Genomic DNA, 16,566 nt, shown 5'->3' with positions numbered 1-16,566 from the left:
CTTGAACTCTACTGTTATATTTCCCCACATACAGAGGAGGCCAAGTGAAGCCAGCTGCCATGGCACTGCATCTCAGTCTAGGACATCAGAGGAGTTGGGGTTCTGGAAGGCTGCTCCTCTCTCCGTGGCACAGGGTCAGAGGAGCATCAGGGCACCACTGCCTCCCCTATTCACCCTCTCCTCTGAGCAATCTCCTCTCCCTACCTGCTTGAAGGGAGTTGATGATGGAGACCAAGTATTGGGGGCTGTGGTGTGATCACCTGGAAGGCAGGGTCTTTGGGCTGAAGGGAAACTGGAGAAGCTCTTAAATTTGTCTCAGACCTCTATCTTCCCTTTCTGCCAGAGTTTGCAATGTGCTAGTATTTTAAGATGTGTTTTTGACGTGCTGTGTTACATTTAGCCATGATCCTTGCATTGTGGTTGCTCCCAACCTTTGCATGCTGCATCGCAACGATTGCTTTTGCAGACATGTGGTAGCAGGTAGGTGGCAAGTAAAGTTGCGAGGCATCCCAATAAATAACTAAAACATAAAATAGTGACTAGCTCATGGGTGCTCATGGATCGCTGCCTAACCTGTGTCCTGAGTGTGGAATGGGATCTCTGAACAGCTGTACAATACGGTTATTAAAGCATATAGTAAAATACACATACAAGGTGTATTGCAGAGAGGTGAGAGAGAAGAGAGTGAATTAAGGCTCCCCAAACAGGCTTAGGTCTAAGTGTTTGCTAACAAGCAAGCGCTTGACTTGGCAACATTAATAATATTCTTTTATGGTAGGTTTATATATGAGCAAGAGGGAAGATGAATCACATTGTAGAAATAAAGTCAAGCACTCACGATGTTGAGAATTGGCTTGGCTGGTTAGGGAAATAAAGGGCCCTTCAATCAGGGAGCGGAGAGCTAATTGTCTCATTAGCTTATCTGTCTGGGTTGTATTCCCCTGAGAAGAGGGTGGGAGATGGAAAGGAGACAAATGAAATAAATGAAGCAGTCCTCTGGGAGGAGGATTTTCCCTGAGAAGAGCAAGGGGCTAGTGGCTGTACAACAGCACACTTTGCTGCAGTGGCTCCAGGGCTTGCCTGCTTAAGGGTGAAGCCTGGAAAGCAGTGGGAAATATCCTGGAACAAAAGGGATGAGGAGTGGGAAAGGAGCATGACCGGGCAGATCTCTGCTCTCTCTGCTTCAAAGTTTCCTGACCCTCTCTCTCCTCACTTGGTTTTAGTATCTCAGCAATATGGTGTTGTGGTTTTCATATGGAGAAGTATTTAGCAGACTTGAGAGACCAAGCTAAAAGTAATTCCTCTGGAATAATCCCAGAACCTCTTGGCAAAGCCACTGGGGATCAACTTGCACTGCTACACTGGCATTTCTCCCCAAAATATAGCATCTTGGGAACAATATTGCTGGTGTGGTATTTCCATACTTATATATATAACTCTAGGATTTACCATTCATATTGCGCTTGATCCTGCAAGGTGTTCTAACACCACTTTAATGCAAGGAACCAATGTAGCACAAGGGGCCTTTCCATCAGCGTTAGACTAAGATCCTTGCACCAATAAGTTTATATTCAGCAAGACATATCCTCTGTATTTTTTTAGACCTACCGATCTACTTGCATACTTAAAACGCTTCAAATGCCTTCTTGGTCTTTTCCATTTTTCCTTTTCCTTTTCACTTTTTTGAAAAGGACTATTTCTAGAGTTGCTTCAGAGCTTCCTGAGAAGGTGTTGAATGCTGAACCACAAGATCTATTCTGCTACCAGAACTAGCAGCAGTGTCTTTTGTTTGTTTGTTTTTTTGTTTGTCTTTTGTTCACTCCTGTGAACTTCCTTGCAGGCATTCCCTTAAACTGGAAGCAGGTGAAATCCAAGGGATGCACTGCTCAGCCTGCAAGCCCTGGGGCTGAGGGCACAGCAGCTCTCAGGAGATGTGTTCTAATCCAGATCTTTGCCCAACTTTGGTTATTTGCTGAATATTAACCTGCTGAAGTTGAGTTTGTTCCTGATAATATGGCATTAGTCCCTGTGGGTATCATCTTATAAGCTTATAGTTAGATACAGAATTAAAATAAACTTTTGTTGATACCATTTAGCATGAATGGCTGTGAGTCAGACTTCCTATGCTGACTATGCTGAGATAATCCTCCAAGCTAGTGTTCATTGTGAAACCTAGAATTGCATCCAAGTAGTATTTCCAGACAGCTTGCTGGTATTATCCACCACCACTATTAAATAGCACAAGATCATCCTGGAACAAATGAGGATCTGCTTTCCTAAACACAAAACACAATGACCTCTTCCAGTGTTGCATTTCTGAAATATCACCTGTAGGAGGATTGTCTTCAAAAAATGTCCTGATTGGAAAAATAATAATAATTAAAAAAAAAAAAAAAGTTGAAATTCTCTAATATGCTATTCCTGGCTTGAAACATTTTTCATTTTTTTTTCTGTTTTGACTTTCAGAAGGCTAAGAAACCAACTGATTCCTTTAATAAAACTTGATAAGCTGCTTATTTGATGGGAAATTTGAAATTTGATGTTCTCTTCTGGGATGGGAGGGATAAGGATCCGTTCAAATCTGAGGCTGCTTACAGCAGGAAGTCATTTGCTGTTTAATTCCACTGATTTAATCAGGTTTGGAAAATTACTGGTGAAAAGGCTTCCAGCCTTTTAAATGCTGGTTGCAACAAAATCCAGGCAGAGGATCATTCTAACCAGTACTGGCCAGTATGTAAAAAGGTGACCATCATCTCAAAGACATATCCACAGGTGATGGGGTTCTTGGAAGATTTTTCTCAGAGACACCACCCTCGGTCATTTTGCTTTCTGGGATCTGGTGCCTATCAAAGAAGTTATGTTTTGAAAACCAAAGTATTATGCCATGGACCGGAAGGATGTCTACGGGGGAAAATAGCGAGCAATAACTGCTCAGCCCTCTCCTTCTGTGCTGACAGCCTCTCAGAGGGACAGGTACCTGTTTTTATGGCATCAGCTATTTTCTCTGGTTTCTCCCTACCCATGTATGTCTCTGTGTCTGCCTCTCTAAATCCTTTTCCATTCTCCAAAGAGGAAAATGTCATGATAACAGGGTGGGGGGGGGAATACAGGCTTTTGGAGCCTGCAACCATATTGGGCTGTCATCCAGCCCACCACTGATCTCAGAGGGAATGCATTCACCATCTGTAGAGAGTCCATGTCTCACTGCAGCCATCTGTTAAGCTCCTCAGCCCACTTGCACTCTGAACAATGGCAGTGCCTTCCAGAAATCCTGTGGGAGAGTATCCCTCCCTCCCTCCCTCCTTTGGGTGACACTCAGCACACAATGCTGCCTCTGAACAAAAGTATCTGTGGTTCTGCCAGAGAGACAGCTTTTCAAGGCAAAAACTATTTGTGCTCCTAATCCTAGCATCATAAAGAGCATGAAGACCTGGGAACAGCTGTCTTGAGGTTCTTGAGGCTCTGGGACTCCTAATTTTCTCATTATTTTTGGAATATGAAGGATCTTGCAAGCCCCTGAGTTTACCATATATAGATGGTTCTTCTTCACCTTCCAAGAGGGAAAAATAAAGTGATGAATAACACCAGCATCAGCAAAGGACCTGCTGTCCATGGAGAAGATACTGCAGAAGAGATCTTGGCAGCACCATACCATTGACTTTGAAGTGAACCTGATGCACAGTCTATTCCTGCAAACCCTGTTATACTCTATCTGTGGTCCAGTGGGTATCAGCCATTAATCAATCTCTTCATTCCTGCTAGGACTCTTATTTACCATTCATGCTGTAAGCTGCCAGGCACTGGTAGAGCAGGATTTAGGCACTCAATGATTTCCAATGTCACAAAGGCAATCTAGATATTCATCTTATTAAAAGGATTAGCCTACCACAAGCTCTTGAAACCAGGCTGTCCTTTCAGACACTCCTTACGGATGACTTAACTCAGACATCTCTCTTTGAATTCGCTACTGCGTTGACCAGTCAGCCACATCACCCTGGCAGAGCTAAGTCAGAAACTGACCTAATAGACCAGTGAAAGCTCCTCTCCAAAGCCAAGGACTTCAGCTGGACCTGACACCAGAAAGCTGAAACAGCATCAGACAGAACAGGCTAGTTCCCTGACTCCCACATGTCATCTTGGCTTACTTTAGCTGCCTCCTAAGAGCTGCTGCCGCTACCCAAGCCACGTGTTCCCTGGGATTGCAGGGTGTTTCCAGATATTGCTAGGTAATTCCTGTCTTCCTCCCACCCCCGCACAGATCACTTGCCAGACTCTGAAGGAAGGGAAAACTTCTCAATTAACGTTTAGTAGAGACACTTGCCTTTATTGCACAAGAATGGGGATTTGCTCTTTTTGCTGTTATTCTGCCACCTCCGTACTCTGGTGGTGTCGAGGTGGGAAGAACCTCTCTTTTACCATCTCACCTGCTGCTGCCTAACCTTTGTGATCTGTGTACCAGCCCGGGGGCAGCTGTCTCTCTAAATCCTGTTTTGGCAAGTGAGGCCCTTACAGAAGACAACACAGGGGACAAAATTCAGATCTGAGCTGAAAGAGAGAAGGAAGATCTGTTGCCAGCGGGGAATAGGGCTTTGCTTGTGAAAGAGAAGGTGCCCTGATAGAGATGTCTTCTGCCACTGAACGCGGCTGTTAACAGGGGAGTGGATGTTCTGTCAAAAAGCTGTCAGGAAGTCAGGCAAATATTTAAAGAAGCAGATTTCCTCCTGAGGGTGAAGAAATACTGCTCAGCACTTGACAGTGCAGCCTGGTAGCTCCCAGCCCCAGGGACTAATATGCTTGCAGCCCCTGTATCCAAAGGACAGTGAGAGAGGGCAAGGGGATGAAAACAGAAGGAAAACAGCCAAGTAATTCCTACATACAAGCAATCATGCATAGAACAGAGTCCTGTGTTTTGTCTGCACAGAAACAGACCCTCCTCTCTGCAGTCTTCCTGGGGGAATGGGTACGCGTGCCTGGAGAGCTTGTCCCCTCTGCCAGTCACCACCTGTGGGGAGGTACATGCAGAGAGGAGCAGGAGGGCTGCTGGACATGCACCACTGCCTTGGGAAGTACACAAGGACGTTCCCATCCATCAATTTACATGCAGATTCTTCCTGAGCCAGACGCTGAAACTGGCTCGTATACATGAGCACGCTCTCTCGATGGGGTCTCTTCCTGTAGGGGAAGGAACTGCGTATAAACAACAGGGCAGCATTTAATGTCCCCAAAAGAAATGGGTTTCTAAACTTATCCTGGCAAATAGGACAAAACAGTTGCTCTCAACAGACCTGGCAGGTAACTAGATTGCTCTGTATTTGATAAGCAGCTCATGCAGCCTCAGTGGCTGAAGCCCAGGTTCAAAGCTACACCTATGCCACTGGCTAAGGGATGCCAGTCAAGCTCTTGCCTAGCTGGGACAGTGTGTAAGAGCTGGCCATCTTGCTATCTAGAGAGGCAAAAATAGGATGCTCACAGGCTCTGCAAATGCCTTTCTGTATGCAGCTTCCCTTCCCTCAGACACTTAATTGAACACCGTGCTTCTCCCAGTCCTTGCAAGAGAAACACCATTGTGAGCCCGGGCTCTCTGCTGTGAGCATCCACTGCAGGACATTTAAATATTGTCCCCTTTGGCTATGCTGTCTGTGGAGATTAGTAATCTTCTCCATTCCCTGCCTTCCCCTCAGAGAACCAGGCGCTCCAGCTCCTTCCCAAGCACTGACCTAGTTCTCTCTGTCCCCAGGGACGCATTCTGCATCCAGGTCCATCCCATGGCCAAGGCTGGGCCAGTGCAGGGGCACGACATGCGCTGCCTGTGGCTCGGTAATATAGGCAGCAGCAGAGGCATGGTGCACACAGATTGAAAGTGGATTTGAATATGGGCTCTTGAAAAATATGAGATAGCGCACAATATGTTTTCCTCGGTGCTGTAATGTATTTCAAACAGCTCACTTCCATCTCCTGCACTTTAATTAGCATGAAAATTGGCCAGTTCCACAATCCCTTTAAATACATTCGGTGTGTTACCAAATATATTTCAAAAGCAGTTACACAGAGGGAGGCCAGGGCCTGGGGGTGGGATGAGCACTCCTCATTTGGTTCCAACTCATTACTAACCTGTCTCGTGGCTGCTCTAAGAGGAGGCTGGTGGGTCTGGGTTCAGATTTTTAGTGGACAAATGTCACCAGGGGAAACCTAAACACACCAAGCAGTGCCTTTGGCTGGTAGGCTGAGGAGCTGAAATGAGAAGGCAGAAAAAAAAATAAACCCTTCAGCTGCTCACGTGATGCTCTCTCCCTAACCTGAGGGAGGACCACGGAAGAAGTTGTCCGTTTAGGATGCTTACTGGTGGTGAGGATTTCTTCTGCCTGCTAGAAGTTGTCCTCCCCAGCATGAACTGCAGCCTCATCCTCTCCATCCAAGAAGGAGAGGAAGAAGTGGGGAAGAGTGAAGGGACAGAAGTCCCAGGGAGACTTCGAGAAGCCTCTGGCCCATGCCCCTGGCTAGAGAGGGATTTCCACTAGGCTGTGCAAATGCCCCAGTGATTCCCTTGCAGATTGTCACAGTGCCTCAGAGCTCTAGGATGGCAGAATTAAAGTGCTACTGGGCCTGCAGGAGAAGTTAGGATTTGGGGAGTCTTGGGGAGGAGCTGCAAGTTCCTTGTAGCATCAAGCATCACTGTATGCAAATGCAGGTAATTTCATGGAAATGTATGTAATTTTATGCAGATTTAAAAGCTATTGACTTTCTGTCACAAGATGTTGGCAGCTATGGTATTTGTTTGAGTCTTTTTCTTTCCCTATTTAAGCCTTCTTTTTTTCCTTTTGGAACTTAAAAAAATTAAATATTCATGGAAACATTTCTATGAGTCACAGGGAGAGACTGCATCAAGCTGAAAAGTTCAGATGTGTATCCAAACTTCCTCAAAGTGCTTTGGGATAGGAAGTGGGGTTTGAGAGTGGGTTGTTTTCAGATACAGTCTGCAGAAAAGCCTTTCCTACCAGAACTTCAGTTTGGACTTATGGGTGACCAGCAACTTTTCTAAGAATAAATGAGACCATCTTGTTTAGTCAGAAAGCGTCAGAGAATATCTAAGTGGAAAAGCAGAGGAGAGATCGCTCCAACTTTTAGTACAGAAGGCAGTTGCAAGCAACAAGCGAGGGCTTTGCTGTTGCTTTCTGCAGCTTTCTTTGTGTTGCCTGGAGCTGGAACTGCTCAGTATCAAGACCCAGTACAGTGTATAAAGGAATAGAAAGGATCTGATTGCCTATGAACAAAATGGGTGTCAAAGCAGAGGCTGCATTCCTTGTTTATTGTATGCCCTGGCATATTTGTGGGAGCAAGTATCCTTCTCTGGAAGCTGTGGAATGAGACCTGTGCTTCGAAATATTTTAGGGCTGGTTACTGTGTGCAAGGCCAAGCCTTGCTTTGGAGACACCATCAGTGAGGGCTAGAGAGTGGGAATGTGAAACAAGGGTCTGAAACAAGGCCAGAGGACAGCCTGAGCCACAGCCACAGCAGTAAGAGGAGATAGACAAGGGAGGAACCATGCAGTCCTACTGCTGTTGAAGCCCCAGACTGGTACAGAATTCAGCTTGCATACTTAAAAGCCTGTTATGCCAGGCTTGGGGATCTGCATGATTTGCACATTGGTCTCTGATAGTTTCAAGAGAGCTCTAAAACCACGACAGTAGGATCACCACTCACCCGGTGCCACCTCTGTGGCAGGAAGGGGTGGACTGCATGGCCCACCCCATGAGCAGGGAATTCTCTGGGAAAACATGGGGGCACCAGGGAGTGACTCCCTTAGTGGGGAGCAAGGGCCTGAATTTTATGGCTTTACCAGCTTTATGCGAAAGTCACTTATCTTTAAAAAGGTGATTTGGAAAAGGCTGAGATCATTTTTCTGAAATGACAGGAAAAGAAAGGAGGTCTTTGCAGCTGGCTGAATTGAAATGAGTTAATTTGTTCCCATCTGAATGTTTGTTTTTAATGATGCTGGAGATATTATTCTGTTGTAAGACTAAAGTATTAAACACGGCTAGAACTCTTGCCCGAATTACTATTTAGCTGATAACTAAATCTAATGAAAAGTAAATCATGTACACACAGGCCTTAATAAAACCTTGGTTTGCTCTATCCTTCTCCCCTCAGTTAGAATATCATGTCCTATCTGGCATAAACCTTGAGCTTAAATAACAAGAAAGATTGGCTAATGAAGTTGTTTTTCTTTTTTTTAACTCTTGATTCAAGAGGTGTCTAAGCCCACACAGTGTAACATTTGTCCTCTTTTGACTTACTGAGTGATGAGACTTTTTAACAAGTTAAGGAATTTGCATCTGGATCTGTACTTGAAGCACTTTAATGCTTGGGGGAGAGTTCTATGGTGAGTGGCATTTTGGGAGGAATGAACTGCTCAGTTTGGATTGAGATTTTGTCCTATATTTCAAACATCCTAACTCTGGAGTGATTCAGCCTCTGCTTTCTGATTCAGGAAATTCCTTAGTTTTTAAACTTCATAATAGAAAATGTTCAAGGAAGGAAAAAGCAAACTTTTTTATAAAAGCTCCTGGTGTGTTAGTTTTTTTGCCTCCACTATCATGGAAGTTGCCACAGAACTGACCTCCTATCTCTGAATTTTCTTTGTTACAGATCCAGGTTTTTTTAGTCTTCTTCTGTCATCAAAAAAAACTAATAACAGTTATCAGAATATTAGTTAATAATTCTGTGCATCACTGTTTTCCAGAGTAAAGATGAAAAAACAGTTGTTCTGAAGGGTATGGACTTCATCACCTACCCCAGTAAAAGTCTCACTCGGAAACGTACTGACATCACCTCTGACACCTAGTTTGCTCCTGGATTGTTTTTGTTTCATTTTTGTTTGTTTGTTTGTTTGTCTATTTGTTGGTTTGGTTGGTTGCTTTTTGGCTTGTTTGTTTGTTTTTGTTTGTTTTTGTTGTTGTTGCTGTAAATGCCATGAAATCCTTTCTTTTTTGTCTGAGGCTTGTTGCAGCTACTCATTTCCATCTGTTGAAACTCCTTAGTTTCTACCATCCTGTCACATATTGAAAAAAAAAATCTAGTGTTGTATCAAAAATGTAGGGGCTAGGTGTACCATTTATTGTGCCAGGCTCTCATAGTGCATCTTTTATGTCCCAAAGACTTCATGAGGTCTTTTCCTATTATGACTAACAAACAGAATCTCCCATATACTAAATTAACTTGAATGCAAATGTAACTCCTTTTAAAACCCTTGTCTTTTTTTTTTTTTCTTTTCTCAAAGCATTCATAAGTTGTCATAATCAGGTATGTACAGCAGCAAGACAGACATCTCTGTCCTGTCTTCCTAAGTCAAATTCAAGACCTCTTGCAAGAGCTCTGCTGTGGACACAGAACACAATCAAGGAAAGGAAGAACATTTTACACCTTTACGGCTGGTCATAGCTTGGGGTAGGCTAACACAGAGTACATCTGCAAGGTACAAGATCACCCAACACCACAGAGTACTGAGGGGAATGAAGAAATATCTGTTTTAGATGTGATTCAGAAGAGACTATCAAAAGGAAAGGTAACAGCGAGAATAAAATCCTCATGCTCTGTTATAAAGGTTGCTAGAAGCAGAAATGTCAGGGTTTTTGTTTTTTTACCACTGTTCCTCTTGTCTGTATTTGAATACATGTTAGTGAATGTGGGGTATTTGTTTTAAAGTCTCTTTCTTCCTTATCAAAGGCTGTCTTCTGACTTCACTCTGTGTTTTTGCTGGAAAGCTGCATTTAGTAATGTAAATGTGATTCTTCCCTGAAGCAGCTGCAAAGAGTGGCACAATTCTGTCTGCACTTGCATCAGTAACACACATTAGCACAGAAAGAGAGCAGATTGATGGATGACATGGATGACTCAGAGGATTTATAATGCTTGTGCCCCATCCCTTCAGCTCCAGGACATCAGCTTGCATCTAAGCCCTGGACAAATTCCAGTGTCCCAGCTAAAGGAGTGGAGCAGGACAATCCAAAGGAAGCAGGAGAGGGTGAACGTGAGGACAGAATAGCAAGCTGGTGGGTCTGCTGAAGCCTTAACAAGTCTGTAAGTAAATGGCACTCCTCTTTCTAGTCCCTGGTATAAATGCACTTAAATGCAATATTAAGTTCCTCCCTTGCATGTAGTTCTTCAGTGTGCAAAGAGGTAATGACATTTAAATGACCGATCCAGGCTATCAATCTATTTTTGAAGCCTTATTTATTTGTCCTTGGGAGCGACTCCTTAAAAGTACAGGCCTGTCAGGTCTCACAAGTTTTAAAAAGACTCCTCTGTCCACCACATCTTTGTGCTCCCATCAACTATTCCCATACCTCATGACCTTATAGTGCAGCATCCAGCAACCTTGCCGTCTGCCAGGTGTGCCTTCTTGTTCTGGTCTGGGGTGAGCTGATTGCACAGCATGGGGCCAGGGACTGGGAAGGAGTGTCACGCCATCGTGCCTTTAGGAGGCATGCATCTCAAATGTGTGGCCCTGCTACACCTCTGCAAGACCTTGTATGGAGGCCACTTGAAGCTCAAATCGTAAGTACTATGAATGATCTGGGAAAGCCTGGGAGAACCAGAGACCAAAAGGGTTAAAATTCCCTAGTCTAATTTACCTGCTCCTCCTTCCCAAGGGAAATAAAAACCCCAAGGGTTCTTCAAGGCCTAAACCTGACTATAAGAATTACAGGGGTTTTGTTTTCCCTCTAGTTGGGGAATGGAAACCATGCTATGAACCTACGATTAATCACAACAAACCAGCAGCTCATGGCTAGAATACTAACTATGGAATACACAAGCAATGCTTTTGTGATCAGTCTGTAAGGGTTTTTTTGTTGTTGTTTTTGTTTTGTTTTTTTTTTTTTTTTAGGGGGGGGGAGCACTGCCAAAAATGTGTTGAGTATTTTCAAATAATGAGTACATTCGAGGAAATTTTGATTTTGCTCAGGGACCATCTGCGTGCAGAGAAAGGAACTAAATTTTTCAGCAAATTACTGGCTGCAAATTATTTTCTCAGCACTACTTATGAATGTTGGAACTGCACAGCTGAAAAAGCATTATTAAGCTGAGAACTTGGGATTTAGGGACCTTAGCTTGTGATTTTTTTTCCTTTCTTTTCTTTTTTTATTCAAAGTGTCCCATGGTACAAGATTTGGAAATGTCAGGAGGTTCAAAAGCGTCACCCATAAGGTAAGGTACCCCAATATAATGGACAAGGATGATTTTTAGAGAATATTCATGTGGTGGTACCTGCAGAGGCATAAGGGGCAGTTATCAGTGATAGAAATGAACCATCTTGGCTGCTGATGTAGAACTAAAATCTGTGTGATGTATTTGAAGCAAGAGAAAGAAGCAAGAGAAGCTCAGCAGGTTGTTCAACTCCAGGACTGTCATAGCTAGCAAAACCCCAAGATGGGCACTTCACCAGAGACTGGTCCAAAGGTATAGAGAAACATGTAATTTTCTTAGCTGGCCCATGTAGAGAGCAATCATTTCGTTTCACCAAGGTGTGGGGAGTGAGATGGGTGGTGGAATTTCAAAATGTGCTCGGTGGACCAATGTTGTGTTAGAAGTCTCTTCCATGCCAGCCCTCACACAGGTGTGTAGCTGCCTCACTCTCACAAAATAAAAGCTACAGTCCTCAACACTCAGGATTCAGATTTTTGAAATATGGGTTTGATGTGCAACTGGAACTGGAGTCCTCATTTTTGAAAGATTTTTTTCGATTAGAGAAAATTCTGGAGAAAGGATTTTGTGTGTATGTATGTAACTCTTGTTTCAATGTGTGCTTTATTTTTATGAAAATGACATGTCTTTCATTTAAACTGTTTCTTCTTGCATTATCTAGTGTGTCACAGAATACATTTTCTAGAATTATCTAATGAAAAATAAACTTAAGAAGAAAAAGCAGAGGTATTTTCCCCCACTCCCAGCTTTCCCCAGGAAGTTCTGGCTAATTTGACCTAATTTCATGTCACTTTTTGATTTCAATACAGCAAGGCCTGCTGTATTAAGCCCTGTAATCACTGCTCACTCACTTCACTGTAACCAAAAAAAAAAAATCAGATTGCATGTGAAATAATCTCATTATATTTCAGTTAATTGAATCCAGGAATACTTTAATCAAGCTTGGTGTAGACCAAAATGCCTGCTTGAAGACCTTAGAGATGTTCATATCTTGATACAAATTTTGCAGATTAGTTTGAGGCTTGGAACATTGTTTCCAACTCTCGAGGCTTGGTCTGAGCCCTAATGGAGGGGGAAGGAGAGGTAAAATTTCCTCTTCTGTCTCACATGTGATTCCTATGTCTTTTTATAATGTATGCAGTCTGTCTGCCATCAGATACAAAAGCCTTGTGCCATGAGCAATCAGACTCAATGCTCATTTTCTGACCTAAACAGTTCTGGACTGGTCTCCTTCCCAATATAGAGCAATAGCTAGTTCCAGACAGAAATATTTAAGCGTGGACCCAAATCCAGCATTAGGAGTAATCTGTAGCCCTGTGTTACAGGTGATGGAAAGAATTACCAGAGGGATTCCAAGGATCACTAGTTCAGCCTGAGATGCAAGTATTATTTGAGGATTACAATAAAATGAAATTCAGCAATGTTATAAAATTAAATATATATATATATCTTTTTGAATTCTTGTATTTACTGCCTGTCATTCCCACCTTTCCTAAAAGTCCAGAATACCTTTTTCTTTGCACTTCTCTTGTTCTCTTCCCCCCCCTCCCTCTCTTCTCTTTTCTATTTGCCTCCTTCTGTCTCTCTCTTTCTTCCCTTCCTTCCTTGCAGGAATGGACCTCTGATTTTCTTTCTTCCCTACATTGGATTTCCAAGTGTTGAAAGGCTTCTGATCCATTAAAGACTTCATGGCAGGAGGTTGTTTACTGATTCAAGGGACATCTATAGATAATATTGATTCTAATAATAGCCTACCCACAGCTTTGCAGAAGAAGGTATCCCTTCTGGCACTTTATTTCTGCTCCCCCAAAAGTGACTTCAGTCATGTGAAACAATGGAGAGTCTCCAAAATAGTGAGGAAGAGGCAGAAAGTGAAGCTATGAAGTAAAGAAGTGTGAAAACACCAGGAAGAGGAGGACGGAGTGAGAGCAGTCCTGAAGATAGATCTTGGAGGAAAGGGTGAAGGAAGGGAAAGTGACAGGAAAGATCAACAAAAGAAGGGGAAAAGGTGACAGCATATGTGCTTGGGAAATGAATGTAGAGGATGAAGAGAAAGCAAAGGGGGGGTGTATGTGTATGTGTGTGGAGGGAGAGATTAGAAGAGGCAGTAACAGAAAGAAGTGAAGTTGTCTAACATGTAGAGATGGGAAGTGACATGTTTGTTTGAATTCTGGGGCTGCTCAGCCTGGCTGCACTCTGGTTTCTGCCTTTGATCAGCTGCATGGCAGACTGGTGTCAGATCAGAAAGCAAATGAGATGATAAAGCGGCTGAGGCTGCAGTGAGTTTAACAGCAGCAGAGTGGCAGGGGATGGGGGGGAGGAACTGCTGAATGAGGTGAATGTTTTCTGTGCTTCAGTTCGCAGGGTCCTGGTGGCGAATGCAGCTGCCTCCCCTGCAGAGAGGCTGAGCCTGGTCGGAGCAAGAAGCTCGGCTGCACCGCTCACCTGCAGGAGAAGGACCCATCACTCCGTGCTGGTACCGTTGTCAGCAGTGCTCTTGCCGATTGCAAGAGCGGTGGAAGCATCAAAGGGGGTTAGTGGGCTGACAGTGATTAAAAATATCGACTCCTGCTTTAGCTCTTGCCTGCTTTAGCTCTGCTTGCTTTCCAGTTTTTGGGTTTGCTGTGGCTAGCAGAAATGCAGGCAAGTGTGGGAAGCTTTCTTGTGGCTGGCACTTATCACTTATGGGTTAGGGGTAAACGGATAGAAAAGGGAGGCTTTGCTCAGGGGAGAAACAATGACTATCCCATCAGCTGCCTAAGACGGTCACTGGGACAGACACTGTGTTCTGACTTCACTCTCTGTCCTCCCTGTTGTCTAGGAGGAGGAGGGAGAGGGAAAGATTGATCTGTGGGTGGAAATTCAGGACTGCAAAGGTCCAACAGAAATGACAAGGTTCCCCAGTAGCCAGCATAGCTCAGCCACACACTGATCTCATTGTCATTTTTGGTAACTTCTGGTGCAGTGTCCAAGCAGAAGCCTTGGAGTCAGGGTCCAGGACTGGGAAGGAGCTCATGGAGCTATCAGGAATTGCAAGGGGCTGGAGGCGGTGGTTTATGCATGGTGAAGTGGGAAGGGCGATTGATCAGGGTCCTGAGCACTCTCACTTGACAAGGACAGCCTATGTAGTGTTCACAAAGGTCCATACAAGCCCCTTCCCTCTAGAGTAAAATTACTCTTTCTTTTCCACTCAGTGCCCTTGGAATGTGTGCCTAATGATGATCAATGAAAATAGAAGCCCTGTTGCAGCGAGACTCATGAGGTGCTGCTCACAGCTGGCACACGGAGGCATGGTTGTAAAAAGAAGATGCTGGGCATTGGGACTAATTGTCCCACCAGATTCCTTCTCACCTTGGAAAACCCTTGTCTCCTCCCAGCAGGGGAGATGGGCCGCCTGTCCTGGTGTGGATACTGGTATGCCAGCCAGATGCTCTGCGAGCAGGTAACATCACATCTCTGCCTTGTTTGTCACAATTTGTATAGCTGGGTTTAGATTTCCTATCTTTGTTCCTCTGCAGAGCGTTATATTGACTCAATTTCCTGGTAGCAGAGTCTATTCCGGGCAAGTTGTCCCCCGATTCAGGAACCCAAGTGCTCTAAACACTTCCTGGCACAGATGCTGGGTTTTTGACAGCTCTATCATGTCATTCCCGGAGTGAGGATTTCTACAATGATGTTCTGGGGGCGGAGGTTGAAAGAAGTTTAGGATATCACAGAACTAATTAAATGCAAACTAGGCTGCCTGCAGAAAGCCGTGCATGCTGGTTGCTATGTTTCTGGCAGGAACAGACTGGGAGAAGGGGGGCTGAGGGGGTGCTGTTTGTTTTTTCTGTTTAAAATGAAGATGCCGACAAAGTTCTGGTTACTCATGAGCCTTTGAAATGGGGATGAAACACGAATTCTCGCAGCCATGAAAAGAAGGGAAGGGAGAAGAGGAGGTAGGATTAGGATCGATGAATGGATGGCTAGATTAGATAGAAAAGGGGAGCAGGGTGTTGTTTCTGTTTGTATTCATACATTGTTATCTCTGCATTGACAGATGCTTTGCCTCCTAGATCACCCCCAATTAATATGGAGGTTTTGCACTCTCCTTTCAAAACGGTTCCTCGTAAACTACCTTGATTTAGAAACCTTCAGAGCACTTGAAGCTTGACAAAAATATACTCTGTGCCCATGTCAGTTACCCATCACCAAGGGCCAGCAGGATCTGGTTTCCTTTGCGAGGGAGGAACCGAAAGGACTAAATAAGCATGCAAACACATGTGCATCCAGACTCACTAAATCAGTCCTTCTTTCATTAGTCCTCTGTGGGTAATAAGAGGACATGTTAAGCACAGCTTTCAGCTTCTTCACCTGAGTAACACGGGGGGATAATTAAGGACTTGCCTGAGAGAGCAAAGAGAGAGACAGAAGAGAGAATGAAGGACTTTGAGGAGGGAATGAATAAGCTAACTGGGATCAATTCAAAAGTGAAGTTGGCTTTGAAGAACACCCACTGAAGGTATTCAACCTGCTGGAATGAAAGAGTTCCTCAAACACCCGTGTGGAAATCAATATCGAGCTACCTGGGGCTGCTTTCATGTGAATCCTCAGGAAAAAGAGAATAGACTAGTTCAAAGAATGGCGCTTCAGCGATGCCAAGCTATGCTTTAAACATCTTCCTGGATCATGGCTCAAACTGGCCAGTGACAGAGGCCAGGGAGAATAAAAATAAGCAGAGGCAGCACGGGACAGGGAAGGAGCTGCAAGCACGGCTCATTTGATTGTTAAGGACAGAAAAGCCCATTGAGCACAGGGCAAGTCAGAGCTGTACCAGATGGTTTGAGATCTATGAGAGTGGCGGCTATAAATGTGGGGGACAGGGTGCCAGGTGCACTGAATAAGGATGGCCGGGATGATTTAGAGACAACATGCCACCTGTCACAAGCAAAGCGCGTCCCGCCAGCTGGCAACCCCTGCCATGCCATCCCTACACACACGTGTGTTAGGGGGTGAGCACTTTGTGCTGGTGGTGAGGCGGGACGGCGTGCCAGCAGGCAGGGCTGCCTGCAGCCTAGTCCAAGTGCAAGCAGGGTGTGCTGGCACTCTGCGGCTGACCTTGCTGCCTTTCCCTCACGGTGCTGAGATGTGTGCGTTGACATGGCGAGGGCAGGTCTGCAGTCTAGGACTTCACCCAGGAAGAGTTTTGCAGGCTCCTCTTGCTCCTTTTGCTGCATAGCTGGCAGTGCCTGCGTTCTCAGGACAATGTCACAGCTCCTCGCTTACCTCCCCTACCCTGGGCTGCAGCCCTCTGCTGAGAACATGAGTGGTGGCAGTGTCCCAGCAGGGGACTGGGAGCCCAGAAGGAGAGAATAGGGTGGTTTA

The 16,566-nt window shown here is 44.6% G+C and overlaps 1 long non-coding RNA gene across 3 annotated transcripts in view; it reads left to right on the top strand.

Annotated features, from left to right (window-relative positions):
* LOC121076700 overlaps positions 1-14,620 on the top strand; it is an 87,871-nt gene extending 73,251 nt beyond the window's left edge. For 2 of the 3 annotated variants that reach the window (XR_005823671.1, XR_005823675.1), the window contains exons 3-6: positions 9,929-10,077; positions 11,150-11,205; positions 12,814-13,735; positions 14,397-14,620. This is a non-coding gene — a long non-coding RNA (uncharacterized LOC121076700). The remainder of the gene's footprint in view (positions 1-9,928; positions 10,078-11,149; positions 11,206-12,813; positions 13,736-14,396) is intronic. The other variant, XR_005823674.1, reaches the window with a different exon arrangement.
* Positions 14,621-16,566: the final 1,946 nt, after the last annotated feature.

This window comes from Cygnus olor, chromosome 1, assembly GCF_009769625.2.
Source record: "Cygnus olor isolate bCygOlo1 chromosome 1, bCygOlo1.pri.v2, whole genome shotgun sequence".
NCBI lineage: Eukaryota > Metazoa > Chordata > Aves > Anseriformes > Anatidae > Cygnus > Cygnus olor.
The sequence above is the reverse complement of the archived record's forward strand: the minus strand, read 5'-3'. Positions and strand labels throughout refer to the sequence as shown.